The sequence below is a fragment of the Dipodomys spectabilis genome, unplaced genomic scaffold (assembly GCF_019054845.1).
Source record: "Dipodomys spectabilis isolate Male_0828 unplaced genomic scaffold, ASM1905484v1 ptg000096l, whole genome shotgun sequence".
Taxonomy (NCBI): Eukaryota; Metazoa; Chordata; class Mammalia; order Rodentia; family Heteromyidae; genus Dipodomys; species Dipodomys spectabilis.
Genome location: NW_024870773.1, coordinates 22,620,648 through 22,637,235, shown reverse-complemented (window position 1 = coordinate 22,637,235; position 16,588 = coordinate 22,620,648). Strand labels below are relative to the sequence as shown.

At 41.9% G+C, this 16,588-nt stretch overlaps 1 long non-coding RNA gene and 1 pseudogene across 1 annotated transcript; one reads left to right on the top strand and one right to left on the bottom strand.

The window, feature by feature from the left end:
- Nucleotides 1-16,310, bottom strand: part of LOC122113023 — a 174,258-nt pseudogene extending 157,948 nt beyond the window's left edge.
- Nucleotides 3,258-5,475, top strand: LOC122113037. The gene is made up of 2 exons (XR_006148359.1): nt 3,258-3,340; nt 5,280-5,475. It is a non-coding gene; the product is annotated as an uncharacterized LOC122113037 (long non-coding RNA).
- Nucleotides 16,311-16,588: the final 278 nt, after the last annotated feature.

Below are 16,588 nucleotides of genomic sequence, written 5' to 3'. Positions count from 1 at the left end.
AAAAAAAATCAAAAGATTAAACTGAGTGAAAATGTGATCTAGACAGTTTTGTACATAAATACATAAAAAAGGACAGACCAAAGAGTAGGTATATGTGAGAAATACTTGTCACTTTGGAAGCCATGAAGTTAAATGATTAGAATTAGAATTGGATGATTGAGTTAGTGCAACCATGGAAGAAATCACACACTAGGGACTTTATGATTAAATAGTTCACGGAGGAGAGTAATCAATAAAAAGGAGGCTAAGATCTGAAGATTGAAGTTCAAAGCCAGCCCAGACAGGAAAATACCTGAGACTCTTAACACCTTATTAGTCACCAAAAAGCCAGGAGTGGAACTGTGGCTCAAGTTGTAAGTTACTAGCATTGAACAAAAACTCTCAGGGACAGCACCCCAGGCCCTGAGTTCTAGCTCCAATACTGGCAGTCCTGTTGGTTTGTACTTATGTGAACCACACAGGTCAAAAGAGTCTACAACCAGAACAGTTATGCTTTTATTTTGGTGGATTTCTTTTTGTAAAGCTGAGGTCCCACCAGAGATTCTTTGATCTGCAGTAAAATGAAGATATTACTAGGCTTAAAGATCTTGCCAGGCTAGTCTGACAATTTTCTTCAGGGAATGAGTGAAAATGGAAGCATTTACTTGGGGCATGAGTGTATATGACACGTGTCTAAGGTCCAGTCTTCCCCCTCCCTTTTTTATTCCTGCCTTCTTAGTTTCTCTCTTCTCCCTTTCTTCTTGTCCTCTTTTCCCCCTCCAGTAGGATTCAGAATTTCTGAGGCCTCCTGAAATTAATATACTTTTCAGTGTAAAGCCAAGTCTGCTTTGCTAGTCTGAGGACTTCACAACAAGCCAAACCTGGGCACAAAGGTCTACACATTCGACTTTGCCTTCAATTAAAAAATTCTAACACAGCATTTATGAGTGTAACAACTATATATAATTACTGTATACTACCCTCATATCAAGTTGGTTCAGCCATGAACACAGACTAAAGAGCAAACACAGATGGCAGAACTTTGTGAAGTCTATTAACCCACACTGGCCAGGCAATATCCTCTACTTTATCACACAACCTCCAGTAAACTTAGAAGGCTCTCTCTTTCATTACTCTAATTCATACACTGATTATGTGTCCTATCTGAATTTCTGTCACATATTAAGAGAGGACTTTCTACCCGATCTGGCTAGATTGCTACTCTAGCCTGATCTTTTTTTTTTTTTTTTTATCTTTTAGGACAGGATGGCTGGAAGTCCAAGGACTCTTTTAAGCCAGCCCAAACCAGTTTGACCTCAGATAGCTGTCAGAGGGACTGGTCATTTCTATCCTCATTAAAATCCCATCTATTAAGTGTTAAGGGACACACACCCCAGTGTCCAGACAATTACAAATTGGGATGATGACAACCAGAAAGAACCATACAAACAGCAAAAGTGATGGCACCACAATTCCTGGACGATCTTCATGCCATCCCAAAGGCCAGGAACACTCTGCCCTTTCCTTAGTCTATCCTCTCCTCTCATTTCACTTACCCTGTATCTACAGCTTCCCTCTCTGGAAGTCAGGAAGAATACTGTAAACCTTTCTTGTTCTTTCTTTCTTTCTTTTCTTTCTTTCTTTCTCTTTCTTTCTTTTTCCTATCCTGGGGCTTGAACTCAAGGCCTGGGCACCATCCCTGAAACTTTTTTGTGCTCAAGGCTAGTGCACTACTACTTTAGCCACAGTGCTTTTTCTGAGTAGTTTATTGGAGATCAGTCTCATGGAATTTCCTTGCCAGGCTTGCTTTGAACTGCAATTCTCAGATCTCAGCCTCCTGAGTAGCTGGGATTACAGGCTTAAGCCACTGGTGCCTGGCTTTTGACTCAATTTCTGTTTTTTTGTTGTTTTTTTTTGGGTCCAGTCGTAGGCCTGAACGCTGGAACTGGGCACTGTCCCTCAGCTCAGTTCAAGGCTAGCGCTCTACCACTTGAGCCACAACGCCACTTCCAGCTTTTTTCTTTTTGCTTATGTGGTGCTGAGGAATCGAACCCAGGGCCTTAAGCATGCAACATGTGCTCTACCACTGAGCCACCTTCCCAGCCCTTTTGACTCCATTTCTAATGGGGCTCAATCTTGCTTTTTGGTTCTGTGATTTTGAAAGGACTATGTCATCTCATCTATTGAGGGGCCAAGATTGGCATGTGCTCCACTGGTGGTCGTCAGAGGAAATGCTATGAACTGGACAAGTTGAGTGAGGGAGCTCTGAGGCTGAGATCTGCTGGGCACACCCTCAAACCACCAGTGTAACCCAGAAACCAGGAAGGAGTGGCCACCTGTGCTCCACCTCCACCTCCACCTCCACCTCCACCTGTCTGTTTCTTATATAGGCAGAATTATTGCCTCATGTTTGTGGTCTGCCATGAGATATCTTTCTTTACCACAAATTACTGGATCTCACGACGTTCCACCCTCTGTTAAACCCACTGTTTAATCTTGAACTGTGCTTCACCATGGCAGTCAGTTCTATCAGCGCCTGAATGTCAGTCAGAAAGTTCATGGTGAAATTTTACAAATTGAGGGCAGACTACAGTGTTTGGCTTCTGTCCTGGGTCCCGGCTTGTTGGAGAGACTTCAGATTAGCCTTGGACAGTCTCCTCCCCAAATATTTATGCACTTTAATCTCTTCCAGATGAAAGTCCACACAATGCCCTCGTTATCTCAGAATAGCCCAAGGACAACTCCGGCTTTCTTGGCCCCTGAATCTCCACATGAGCCCAGAAACGAGAACCTCTGCTCTCCCCATAAACACCTCAATTGGTGAACCGCTGGAAGGGAGTACCTGTGTTGACTCCTTCCACACTGCACACAGAGAACCAAACATCACATGATCTCCTATAAGCAGACACCATTATTTTCCACTTTAAAAATGTCAAGGAAAATTAACTAATCTCAGGGCCATATTCGATCTTTGCTATTCAGAAAGTAAACGGGGCGCCTGAGCTTCCAGCGGGGCGGGCGGGGTGGGGGTGGGGGCTGCAAGGCAGGAGTGGGTCCTGAGTCCCGGGGAGGCTCCCCCCCGCCACCGCCGCGAGGCCCAGCCCGGTGCGCATGCCCACCCTGCCTGCCCGATCACAGCCCCAGGCCTCAGTTTCTCCCTTCCTTTGGACATTGGCCACAGAATACGAACCCCTGCGGGGCGGAGGCCTGTTGGCCCGGCTCCTCCTGGGGCTCCTCCGGGTGTCCGGCCCCGGGATCTCTCCTAACCGGCCGCGACGGGAGCCGGGAGGGGACGCGCTGGGCTGCGGCTACCTGAGCCTGCGGCGGCGGGAAGCACCGCGGAGGGGGCGCCTAGGCCAGGGTAGGGCCGGGACCTGGGGCAGGGCCGGCCGGGGCCGGGGCGAGGCCGGGCCGCGGGGTTGGGGGGTGAGGGGGCAGGGCCGAGGCAGGGCCGGAAGCCCAGGCCGGCGCGGGGCGCAAGTGGCTTCTGGGCCGGGGAGGCGGAGCGCGGCCGTCCGGCCTGGCCGGAACGAGGGCGCCGAGGCCGGTGGTGCGGCGGGGCCTGGCCGGGCCAGGTCAGGCGGGGCCGGGGACTGTCGCTTGGCCCAGACCGGCCGCCCCGGGCAGCTGCAGCGGACCAGGCCCCGCCGTGCTCGGCTTCCCAGGGCCTGCCCTCCACCCAGGCCCACCGCAACTCCAACCCGGCCCCCCGATGGGATGCACCTCATTTGGGACCTGGGGCGGGGGGCGGGGGGCGGGGAGGGGGGCCCGAGGTGCGGGGGGGGGGGGTCGGGACAGCTGTGAAAATACAGATTATTTTGCGGAATCTTCAATGTGATTTCCAAGTCCAAGGCTCTCCTGAAGCTCAAGGATGCCTATTTGTAATCCCTCCCCTTCCGTCCTGCTCCTTGACCTTCCCGAAGCTAGTCAAGGTCATCTGAAAACTGGACGCCCTGTTTCAAAGCTCCCAGGCCCAGGAGACAGTGGCAGCCTCTTCAAGAGTCTGGCCTGGGACTGGGCCTCCCAGACTCCCGTCCTCCGTGCTTACCCCAAGTCATTCATTTCCCAGCGCAAAGAAACTGCCCAAGCCCTCCCAGCTAACAGGGCAGAGCAAGGGATGGGGCCCGGGCAGCCCCGTGAGAGCAAACTTCTAATACCTTTAGGTGTGCGTGTCCTTGTGATCCCAGAGCTTACTGCACCTGTGATGGAAGAGGTCATGCAGGCCCAGGACAGCCTGTCCTCAGGGGTGGAGCATGGCCACAGCTGATCATTGGCAAAAGTAGCAGGAACAAACATCATCCCCCCCGCCCCCCAATCAATAAACATCCTTTGAGCTCAGGTCTGCCTGCCACCATCTCATGCAGTCAAGCTCCAAATGCACAGCGTAAATTTTAAAGGCAACTCTCATAGATGAAGTTTTAAGTGGGACAGGCTGATGGAACCCTGTAATCTTTGATATGTTCAAGTGTTATCCAGTCTTTCCCCAGCGAGTTGAGCTGAAAGAAAGATGGGGGAAAAAAGACCACTGGGAGAAAATGTTGGCTTTCTGATCTTGGTTGCAAAGATCAAGAGGGCAATGCCTTAGCTGTGAACTCAAGACCACCAAGGAAAGTGGACTTGGTCCCTACACAGCAAGGGGGAGGCATGAAAAACGCTGGCTGATAAATGTTCTCTAACATCAGTTCCAGGAAACCACGCAGACATCCAGGTACAAAGATCAAAGAAAAGGTTTATTGTCAACAAAGAGATGGGCAAGATCCCTTCCCACAAAAGAGAAGTGCCAACTATTGTCTGAGGTGACCTATATAACCTAGGAGATCTAGGATGGCTAGAAGGGCCTAAGAGGCAGAGACCTCAATGTGGATGTGAGGAGCATTATGGATTCACTAGATTTATGGCTGCTGCCCAAATAGATAAGAGGCTGCAGCTGCCCAGACCTGAAGGTCACTCTAATGGGATCTGGCTGCCTTACATGGTGGTAGCTGCCCCAGAGAAATGCCATCCCAAGGTTAAGCGGGGTTGGAGGCTGATTATATACTTCCTTTACTACATAAGCCTAGTATTGCCTAGGAAGGGAGCATGCTAAGCCATGGGAAGGGAGCTCATTGGACTAACAAGTTCCTACTCCTGCCTTAGATCTACAAAGTAACTATTTTTCACCTCCACTCTCTGCCCATTACTTCTAGGCAAAACTAGTTTTTGGGGTCTAAGGAATCAGAAGGAAACAAAACATTCAAATAATGGAGGCAGTACTACATAAGATTCTTTAGGGATTTTTAAAAAAACATTTTATTTTTCAGAATGTGACAAGAATTTAGTGTCTTCCCTTCCAGACCTCCAGCTGAGTGTGAGGAGACAGATTTCATGGGCTAACAAGCACTAGTACATCCACTGGCTGTATCTCGAGCGTCACCATGTGTAAGAGGGGCTTCTGAAATCTCCACAAAGGTCTTCACATTAATATTCATCATGAAAAGGAAAATCTGGATGATCAGCCAAACTAAAATTGAAACAATGCATATTGTGAGCTTGATGATTCCATTTATAAGGTGATAAAATGAGTTCTTTATTTATTATGTCATTTCTTTCTACTATGAATTTTAATTCACACAAATAGATGGAATGGATTCTCTTGTATACACTCCTTTGTAATGTACATCCTTTCTTGGTTGCTATGACTTCAGAGTTACAGGAGGAAGAGTGAGGACTGTTGTCTGTAAATTCTTTCCCTCAATAGAAGCTGGACTCCAAGCTCTGTCCTCTGTGTTTTTATCTGTTCTCTGTGTTGAGCTCTCCATATTTCAGAAGCTGAAATGAGCCCTTCCTATTGATCATGCTAAGATCAGCTGTTTCCTAGACAAACGTAGCACAAACAGTTCCATGGAGAATACATGATGCTTTCTAATTTGAATCACAAGGATAATGGAGATATCCTCATTCTGATAATTGAGAGACAAGAAGAATATGGCATAAGCTTCCTTTTAGACACACTTAGTTAAGCTCTGTTAGGAATAGGCAAACATGTATAGAATGAAGATACCTCCTCAGAAGTGTAGTTTCAGCATGGATATTGGGTGATCTAGAAAGTTCCATGGAATGAAAAGTGAAAAAGGGCATGTGAGAAAGTCCTAGCTTTCTCTGCTTCCACTCACAGAACAGAGTTTCTGGATAAAGTCTGGGAAGAAAAATCCCAAAAGTTCCTGTCTTATCCCTAGCCCAAACTGTCCTCTGTCTTCCACATATTGAGACAACTTATAACACATATGTTGTATTCTTTCTCAATATGAGTTGAGGCAACATATTTAACAAGATTACTTACAAAGAGGCAGTATTGTATCGGAAATTTCTGTTGAGACCATCTATAACTTTCATATCCTCTGATGTCAACTGGAAATCAAACACCTGTTGCAGAAACAGAATTTTTTATTATTTTCATACTATATGTTGGCAATCTGAGGAATCCCAAGTAGTGCAGAGGCAAAATATGAGAGATAAAAAGGTTCCAAAGGTTTGTGAAGATACCAAGAAAAGCACTCACATTGTTAACAACAACAAAAATACCCTGTAAAAAAAGTAAGAGAAATCCAGTATAATGAAACTGCATTATACTACAGAAAAAGGAGCTCTCCAACTAGAGAAGATGCAGGGCTGAAATTATTCAAATATGGGCATAGTGAACTTTAATGACTGTGAGTGTGATATTTATATATCCTGGCAGAATTACATATGTAATTGACAAAATTGCACATAGAATTGCCCCCCCCCCAAAACACTTCCAACTAAATTAGAAGAAAACACCATAACACTTGTGCACAGTCAAAGAGTAAACTAGTATAACTAGTGTATGCTTCCAAGACATGATTTGTGAAGTACTCATAAAGAAAGGTATGAAGAATTTCATTACACTTAGTTGAAATTTGTTCATACAAGCCTACCCTAACCAGATGTGAGCCTTTTTAAAAATTTGTGTTGAGAATAGACAACTATAGTTGACTAGATAAAATATATTCCCCAATATTTCACAATTGCCTATATCCATTATCCATATCCTCTCTTTTTGAACTGGGGCTTGAACTTGGGGTTTGGATGCTGTCCTTGAGCTCCTTTTGCTCGAGGCTAGCGCTCTACCACTTTGAGCCATAACACTACTTCTGGTTCTCTGGTGGTTAATTGGTGATGAGAGTCTCACTGATTTTCCTGCCCAGGCTAGCTTTGAACAACAATTCTCAGATCTCAGACTCCTGAATGGCCAGGATTACAGGCATGAGCCACCAGCACATGACCCCTTATTCTTTTAAGTAGTGGTCTCTATTATCCCCAAACTCTAGTCTGGCCTATAACTTGCATTTTTCTCAAATATAATTTGTCAGAATCAATGCTGTACAAATCTGGAGCTTAAATAGAGGAAGATTATGTAAGTCCATGTAGTGGGAATAAGCCATGAAATGAGATGAAGCCTGGACTAGTTGGCTGAAGAATAGACGGACAGAGACACAGACAGACAGACTGATAGATATAGATGGAGATGGAGATATAGATACATGGAAGAGACCTCATTTGGTCTTCCACTGGTTGTTCTACTATTGGCATTATCCAGTTAGCAACCTGAAACTGATGGCTTCATTTTCTTGCAGATTCATGAGAGCGTGGACTGCAGATAAGTGCGAGTCCACGCCAGAATAAAAGAAATATTCAAATAAATGCATATACTCATTGTTACTCATAACTTTCATGAGTAACAGAATGGAGATGGTAGGGTTTAAACTCAGGCCTCACATTTACCCAGCTTACTTTCTGAGCAGCACTCTACCACTTGAGCCACTCCTCTAGCCCTGATTTTACCACTTATTTTGGAGTTGGAGTCTCATGGATGTTTCTGCATAGACAGGCTTCAAACTATAAAAAAAAGAAAAGAAAAGAAAGAGGAGAAAGAGGAGGAGAAGGAAGAGGAGGAAAAGGAGGAGGAGGAAGGAAGGGAAGGAAGGAAGGAAGGAAGGAAGGAAGGAAGGAAGGAAGGAAGGAAGGAAGGAAGGAAGGGGAAAGAGAAGAAAAAGAGTGAAATGAAGAGAGGGAAGAGGAGGAGAATGAGAAGAAAGAAATAGAAGAGAAAAAGGAGAGGGAGAAAGGGAAGGGGAAGGGGAAGAATAAATGGTTTTCGTAATGTGATTCTCTAATATGGACACCAATTTGCATCCTTGTCTAAACTGGAGATGGAAAGAGAGTACGTGTCACAATTCTCCAGCTCTTGAGCCTGTACAAAATGTCTCCTTGTTGTTGCAGATATCCAATAAAAATTAAAATGAAAAAAAACTATAATCCTCCAGGTCTCAGCCTCCTGAGTGGCTAGGATTACAGGTGTGAGCCACCAGCAACTGACTCACAAATAATTTTTCAGTTAAACCACTATGTTACTGCCTTAAGCAAGCAAGCGGTAGGTGTGGTTTTCTAGATAGCTACCTAAAATGGTTTAATAATTGTCTCATATTTAACAATAAGACAGTTGAACCTGTATAATTGGGCATAGACTTGAATGAGTACATGAAAGTAAGTTTATGAATATGAAATAATAAGTGTATTCGGGGAAATTAAAAATAAAACTATAAAATCCAATTCTCCAATTTCATAAAAAAAAAATAAATTGTTAGTTGCATAGGGTTACAGAGAATATTGCTGAATTATGCTCACATCAAAATCTCTATTTTCTGTCCTGTCCTGATTCTATCCAACCCTGTTGTCTTTCCTGTCACTCTGGTAGAAAGAAAGCACGGTTAAAAAAAAGAAAACGACCTTGTACCACACATGTGTCAGCAGTAACAAAGCAGTCAGTTCAGCACACGTGTCCTGAGATCTCACAATGAAGCACAAATGTTCCAGTTATTACACAGAATCCATGATGCCTGCCCATTCCTCATCACCTGCATGTTCTCTCTGATTCGCTTTTCGTTGAAACTCTTGGCTAGGGCCACAATCCCACGTTGTAGCTGGTAGCGAAGAGCAACCAGTGCTGGAGTTCGCTTGTGCTTTTTTGCAATGGCACCAAGAACTGGATCATCCAAGAGAAATGGGGCGCTCTCATCCACCCTGGAAGGAGAGACACGAGTGCTGGATTCCAGAAGTAGTGTATGCCTATGGTTCAAAGGACTTGCCAAAACAGACTATGGAGTCCATGCTAGACCCTCAGCTGTTCTCCCCAGACCAGACATGTAAATTCTCCTCTCTCCCTAACCAAGTTCAGAAACCTTGAGTATTGCAGGACTGAAAATGCTCCATGAACAAGGGCAGGTTCTATGAACTCCCTATTGTCTTTATTACCATCGTGAATCTCGAGATGTTCCCAGGCAGCAATAGGCAACCAGAGCAATGTCTTTTGACTTGCAGAAATCCAGCATTTTGCTCTGGTTAAGGTAAGGATGGCATTCTACCTGGAGATGGACAAGACAAAAAGTTATCTGATTATATGAAGTCTTCCTATTAATATGAAAGGCAAATGTCAAAATCCAATACATTAAATTAAAAGAAACTGTGCTGTGAAATTTAAAGTGAAATCTTAAAGTAGTCATCTATTTTTATATGTGTGTGCTGGTCTTAGACCCATGGCAGCAGTGTGGAAAGAAAGGAAGGAAGGAAGAACATAAGGAGATGAGGTGAAGGGTACTCACCTGGTTGCAGACAGGCTTGTACTTGAGCCCTGGTTTGTTCAGGATCCTCTCCAGCTGCCTGCGGTTAAAGTTGGACACCCCGATGGACTTGGCCAACCCCGCGTCCTTACACTTCTCCATGGCCTGCAGAAAGAAAATCGAAGAATTGCTTGTACAGCTATCTTCAAATCAATGTATATTCCAAGAAGTGCTCAAAGGAAGCAATTGATGTAGATTATCTAAAAGAGGAGAAATTGTCAAGAAAATAATCGAAGGAGATAGTGACTATAAGAAAGAATTCTTGGTGTTCTATTTAGAAAGCAGGAGAGTCTCCAGTAATGAGTTCTTTCTACCACTCCACCAAAACACCCCTTGAGGGGTACAATTTTCTAGATCCAGCTCTGAAAAAAAATCCCATGCTCATAGGTGAAATCAGAGCCAAATTCCTTTCCCAAAGCTCTCCAAGGACTCACCTCCCATGTGTCACAGAGATCCACAGTTTCAAATAATAGTTTTCCATTTTCATCACGTGGCACAATTTGGTCTCCAGGCTGGAACAGAGGTGTTTGTTTTAGAGATTTCATCAAACATATTGCTACGATTAGTCACATGGCCAAGTAATTTCAGACTGGGCCATTAAACACTCCTGGAATAGGTAAATAACTCCTAGATATTTATATTTGCAGAATGTTTTCTATTTGAAATAGTAGAAATAGCCTTCATAGATAAGATTTACTCTTTTATATGTTTAATATTGGTTTCCAATGACATGATTTTCCAACGACATGATTTTCCAACGACATCTAATTTAACTTATGTTACTTTTGTCAGTCCCTATATTTTCCTGGGGGGAGGGGGGGGGGGGAAATTCCTCTCTTGTTGGTAAAGACAATAATTACATGGCCTTGACATCCAGCAAGAATGGATTATGGGGCTGGGAAGGTGGCTCAGTGGTAGAGTACTTACCTTGCATGCATGAGGCCCTGGGTTCGGTTCCTCAGCACCACATAAGCAAAAAGAAAAAAGCTGGAAGTGGCGCTATGGCTCAAGTGGTAGAGCGCTAGCCTTGAGCTGAAGAGCTGAGGGACAGTGCCCAGGCCCAGAGTTCAGGCCCCACAACCAGACCCAAAAAAAAAAAAAGAATGGATTATGCTCACGACCTAAGCCAAACCAGTTCTTTTTCCCCTTGGACATATGAGGGTCCACAGATACATGTATGAATCAAACAGGTCCAGTCCACATTTCTTCACCAATAAAGGAGATGCTGGAAACTCAGAGTGATTTTTGTTTTACTAACCAAGGTCATGTTTTCTACCAATAGCAAATGATGAGACAAGAATGCATAAATCTGTTGGAATGCAGCACTGAAGGGCAGAGAAACCCATTTCTAAGGATGACAGTACCTCATCTTTCAATCTAACCATAGCTTAGATTTCTTATGTAATTCAATAACCTTATCACACAAGCTGACAATGTAGTTTTCCATAACTTTACATCAAATATTCTACATAATATAGTTCATGGCTAAGTGACATCTAAGAACCCCATTACAAGAGATGATGGAGTCAGCATACCTACGGTAGTTTTGTTTTGTTTTGTTTTGTTTGACTGATCCTGGGGCTTGAATTCGGGGCTTTGTGCTCAAGGCTAGCTCTCTGCCACTTGAGCCACAGTACCACTTCCAGCTTTTTCTGCATAGTTTATTAGAAATAAGAATCTTATGGACCCTCTTGCCTGGACTAGCTTCGAACTGTGATCCTCAGACGTCTGCCTCCTGAGTAGCTTGGGTTACAGGCATGAGCCACTGGTGCTGGGCTGTATATGGTAGTTTTATTGATCTCCACAGACTCGAGAACCTATGCCTGTGATCATTACTGAAAGGCTAAGGAAAGAGTGAATATGAAGACTGTGGCTATTGTATATTTTCAAGTTCCTGAGGCCGAAAGTTTGATGTTGTTAAACTCTTTTCTCTTAGAGTAAAGAAACAAGAAATAAAACAAAAATGAGTCATTTAGAAAATCACTCAATGAAAGGAAATCAAGAATTACTATATAGAATTTCCTTCAGCATAATGGTTTATGGATCCACTGGAGAAAGTAGGAATTCAGCCATCCAAGGAACTGAGGAATGTGTTGACATCACTTAGGAAATCATTTTGAGCACACAAACCGTTTACCTGCAAAGGCATTGGGAAGTGGATGATAAAAAGGTCAACATAGTCCAATTGAAGCTTTTTTAATGACAGTTCCAAGGACGATCGGACCAACTCCGGACGACTGAAAGTAGGCCACAGCTACAAAGGTTAACAACACAATGTGCAACATTAATATTTAACCAATTCTGTTAGTTTGACTCAATCAATACAGAAACATTTTCTACTGGATAGATCACTGGAAACCACAGCAGCAATCCACTTTCTTCTTTGTATGAGAATCTGTCTCATACATACAAATTTTACTACGTTTGGGTTTTGCCAGTCCATTTATTGAACTCAAAATGAAGTTACTTAAGAGAAAAAATTTTAAAGTAATAATTCTTTTTTTAAAATTTTATTTATTTTTAATAATTCTCATTATCTGAACTATGTTTGGCTGAATTTATAGAGTACACAAGCTTTGTCCAAATCTCTAATCCATTCAACTAAATGAGCAAAATTAGTATCCCTTTTGGATACTTAATTTAAAGTTAAAGAGAAAAACTTTAGAATATGTTAATATGTCCGAAACAATATTGAAATAACTTTTGCTATATCATTCTATATACAAAGACCTCTCTTATATTACTCTCTCTTATTGACAATGTAAAAATTAAAACTCAGAATAAGAGATTTTAGAAAATGATCAAGGAGATAAGAAAAGCCATAACCTGACCAGTTATGTCTGATTTTATCACTCATGATACTTTATTCAATCTGAAATTCAGAACAGTAATTTCACATTGAAGTCAGAAATGTAGACACTTTTAACAATGACATCATCTTTATTAATATTTGACCATAGTTTATATATATATATATATATATGTGTGTGTGTGTGTGTGTGTGTGTGTGTGTGTTTATTGTGAAAATATTGTACAGAGGAGGGGTTACAGTTACATGAGCAAGGTAATCAGTACATTTCTTATCAAGCATTGTTGCCTCCTCCTTTGTTTTCCCCTACCATCCCTTCCCTCCCATCTCTTCTTCAGCTACACTCCCCACCCCCACCCCCGCCTTTTTTTTTTTGTCGGTCGTGGGGCTTGAACTCTGGGCCTGGGCTCTGTCCCTGAGCTCTTCAGCTCAAGGCAAGTGCTCTACCTGGAACCATAGCGCCACTTCTGGTTTTCTACTGGTTTATTGGAGATCAGAGTCTCATGGACTTTTCCACCTGGGCTGGCTTTGAACTGTGATCCTCAGATCTCAGCCTCCTGAGTAACTAGGATTACAGGCGTGAGCCACTGGCACCCAGCTGACCATAATTTTAATATACAAATGTGTGCAACAAAAGTGTACTAGTTATAATTTACTGAGCAGCTATTCGTCCAATTGCATAGTGCCATTTCTTTTCATGTTTATTTATTTAAGTAATTGTGAAAGGAGTTGCTATTTTTATTATCTCTAAATAGTTGTACAAAGGAGTTGCCACTCAACAAAGTTTAAGAATACAATGCATCAATTTTTATTTCTATACAATAACAATAAGTAAAATATAACAAATAAATAATTAGAATATAATAAATATAATATATAAGTGAAGTATAATAATATATAATATAGTGCAACATAATAATATAAATATAATAATAAATATGCAATAGTATATCATGTAAACAATACCTTTGTAGTATAGAATATATCCTCTCTCTTCACAGTGCCATCTGCAATCTTACTTCTAATGGCTAATCCTACCTCCTCTTCTACTTGATACAAATAAGCAGAGTCAATATGACGAAACCCAGCATCTATAGCAAGTTTTGTGGCTTTCAGGGCTTCACTCATAGGAACCTAGAAAAATAACCAAAAGTAGTATTTGGGTAACTATGTGGTGAGAGATATTTCAAGATAGACAAGAATTTTTTCTTATGTCTTGGGTTAGTTCACGGACATCCCATGAGCACTTGCAGTCCTGATCTATCTTTTAGTTTATCACTGGTATTGGATATCACCCGTGTATTTTCTGGAAAGACTCACCAGATTAATTGTACAGTTATAGCCATGATTGTCATTTATATAGAGAGGATACAAAGTAAAATCATTGCAGAAAACAGGGATCCTGGGGGAGGGGGTGCACAGAGGAAATCTACTATAGAGGAAATCCAGTACAACATATAATGACCCTTCTGCTGTCCCATTCAATTCAGTGCTATAAACCCCATAACAATCAATTTCTGAGGAAGAAATAAAAATGACCATCTACAACAGAAGCTGTTTAGAGACTACATTTCTAGTTTCACCTGAGTGGCTGATTTAATACATGTTTTCCAATACCACACACAAAAAATTACAGTCTACCAAGAAAATCAGATCTACATAAACCCTAATATTTGGAGAATAGTTAAGATACTGTTATCTTCTTTATCAGTCAGGATGTGGTAAGAAACAAAATACTCAGTTTCCGGAAGGTATCAACTTGAAAATGAGCACATTCCTTAAACTAAGTCTTCTAGATATAATCAGTGCTGTTAAATTAACTCTTACTATTAAATTACCATAACCACTATTAAAAACAACTCTTTTATAAAACCACTCTTACTGATTTGCAAGGAGTATATAAATATACCACAGGGATATAGGCATACCTCATTTTTATTGTGTTTCATTTATGTATAATAGACATGGTATTATTTTCTATAAGTTAAAAATGCCTAAGATGTGCAACTTAACACTCTGATGCATGAACACACACATACACAGAGAGACAGAGTAAAAGAGAGACAGACAGGAAGAGACAGAGGAAGGAAGGGAGGAAAAGGGAAGGGAAGGAAGGAGAGAGATGAGGGGAGGTTGGGAGCAGCTAAGGCTAGATAAAAGGGGTGAGGAGGAAAAAATGGTATGCATCCTTACTATTCTGTAGCATTATAAATACAAAGTGTGTGTGCAAAACAGAGAGAGTGTGTGTGTGTGTGCTGGTTCTGGGGCTTGAACTCAGAGTGCTGTCCCTGAGCTTTTTTGTTCAAGATTAGTGCTCTGCCTCTTGAGCCATGGTTCCACTTCCAACTTTGCTTAGTTAGAGATAATATTCTCACAGACTTTCCTGCCCTAGGTAGCTTTGAACCAAGATCCTCAGATCTCAGCCTCCTACACAGCTAGGATTACAAGTCATGAGTCACTGGTTCTGACATAAACACACCACCTTTTAAAGGTATTGAAAACCAAATACTCAAATGATTCACTTTGTTGCAATAGTTGTTTTATTATAGTGGTCTGGAAGAAAAGTATAATTTTTTTATAAAGCTTACTATCTTCAAAAAAATGTTTACGTAAGAAATCAAACACAATCCTGAAAAGGATCTATGAGTTCATCCTGAAAAGGCTTTGTGAAGTAGGTACTCTTTCAGAATAATAAAACCCACCTACTTTAGGAAAGATTGTGATTGTAATGGCTACAGATGCAGTGTGTCCTTGATCCTTCCATGCCTCCCTTTGTGCCAGTTTGCAAAATGAAGTAAAAAACACCTACAAGAGATCTTCAAAATGCCTCAATGGATATTCTTTCTGTGTCTTCTGTATGAGAAAAATGAGACTCACTGAAGTTTTAATTAGCCCTTATTGCATAATGAGCAATCTAAGGACACTACTGGAATGAAAATATTTTCCAGTCTATTGAAACATTCACTTGCTGATATTTAGAGACCTCACCCAGTGGATACAGAAACCCACCTCTGTCATTTTGATTCATAGTCAATGTTTATGAACCCAGATCCAGAATTCAGACTTGCTTCTAAATTCTATTGCAGTTTACCTCTCCCAAATAATAATCTTATACTTTCCTGTCATGGAAAGTTACCAGAAGTAAGAACCATGAATAGAAGATCTCATTTAGCCCAGGACCAGCCATTTCTGTCGCTCTGAGCTGAACACAGTAGTCTGTTGTTATTTTTTTCCCCCACTCATCACTTCTCCAATGCTTTCTGACACTGAGATTTATCTGCCTCATGCCTAAAGATCAAAGAGTTCTTAAATTACAGAAATAAACCAAGGAACCAATCCCATTGCCACCCAATTCTACCAAGAGAAGACAAGCAACGCTCTTGACTGCTAAGTAGCATCTCTGACACCAGGCAATGAAACAGACTGGGAGCTAAAGGAGAAGAGAGAGCCCAAAACATTCAGTGAGTGTCCTACGGCCACACCACAGTGCATAGCAATCTGTGACTTTCTTCTTTAAGCCTGGAGACACAGACTGGAAAGTGTGTCCTGCAAATCACCCAGGAACACAGACTTGCAATTCAGGTCAGCTTCTACTCATATCCTCCACTTATTTTCTTACACAAAAAAGCAATACTGTTACCTTCTCAGGTACAACTGTGCCAAATCCCAGGACAGGCATGAAATGCCCATCATTGAGGGCCACACGCTGGTAGTTGTGATCCATAACCTTCCTTTTGTCCCAGCAGACACAGATTGTTTCTTCTGGCCACAGATTATGAGGCAAACAGATGGGACACTTACTAAATATCTGTCCGAAGGTTGACTGGTCACATGCAAGTAGGAGGAGAAAAAAAAAAGAAACAAGATTTCATAGAGAGAGAAGAGAACAGGCGATGTAGTTTACATTCTTTTATGAACGTCATGACAAGAAAACTGTTACATTTTGCAGAAGAGGTTTTATTTCTTATTCATAGTCCATCTATATTGTGGAAACCTATTTTGAGAGATTTGGTAAATAATTAGAGCCATAGGTTGAGCTAACAAAATTCTCCAGCTACCAATAAGGTTGATAACATCTGGTTTTGTTTTTCTGCCCAGGAACTGGAATTAAGAACTCTTAAAC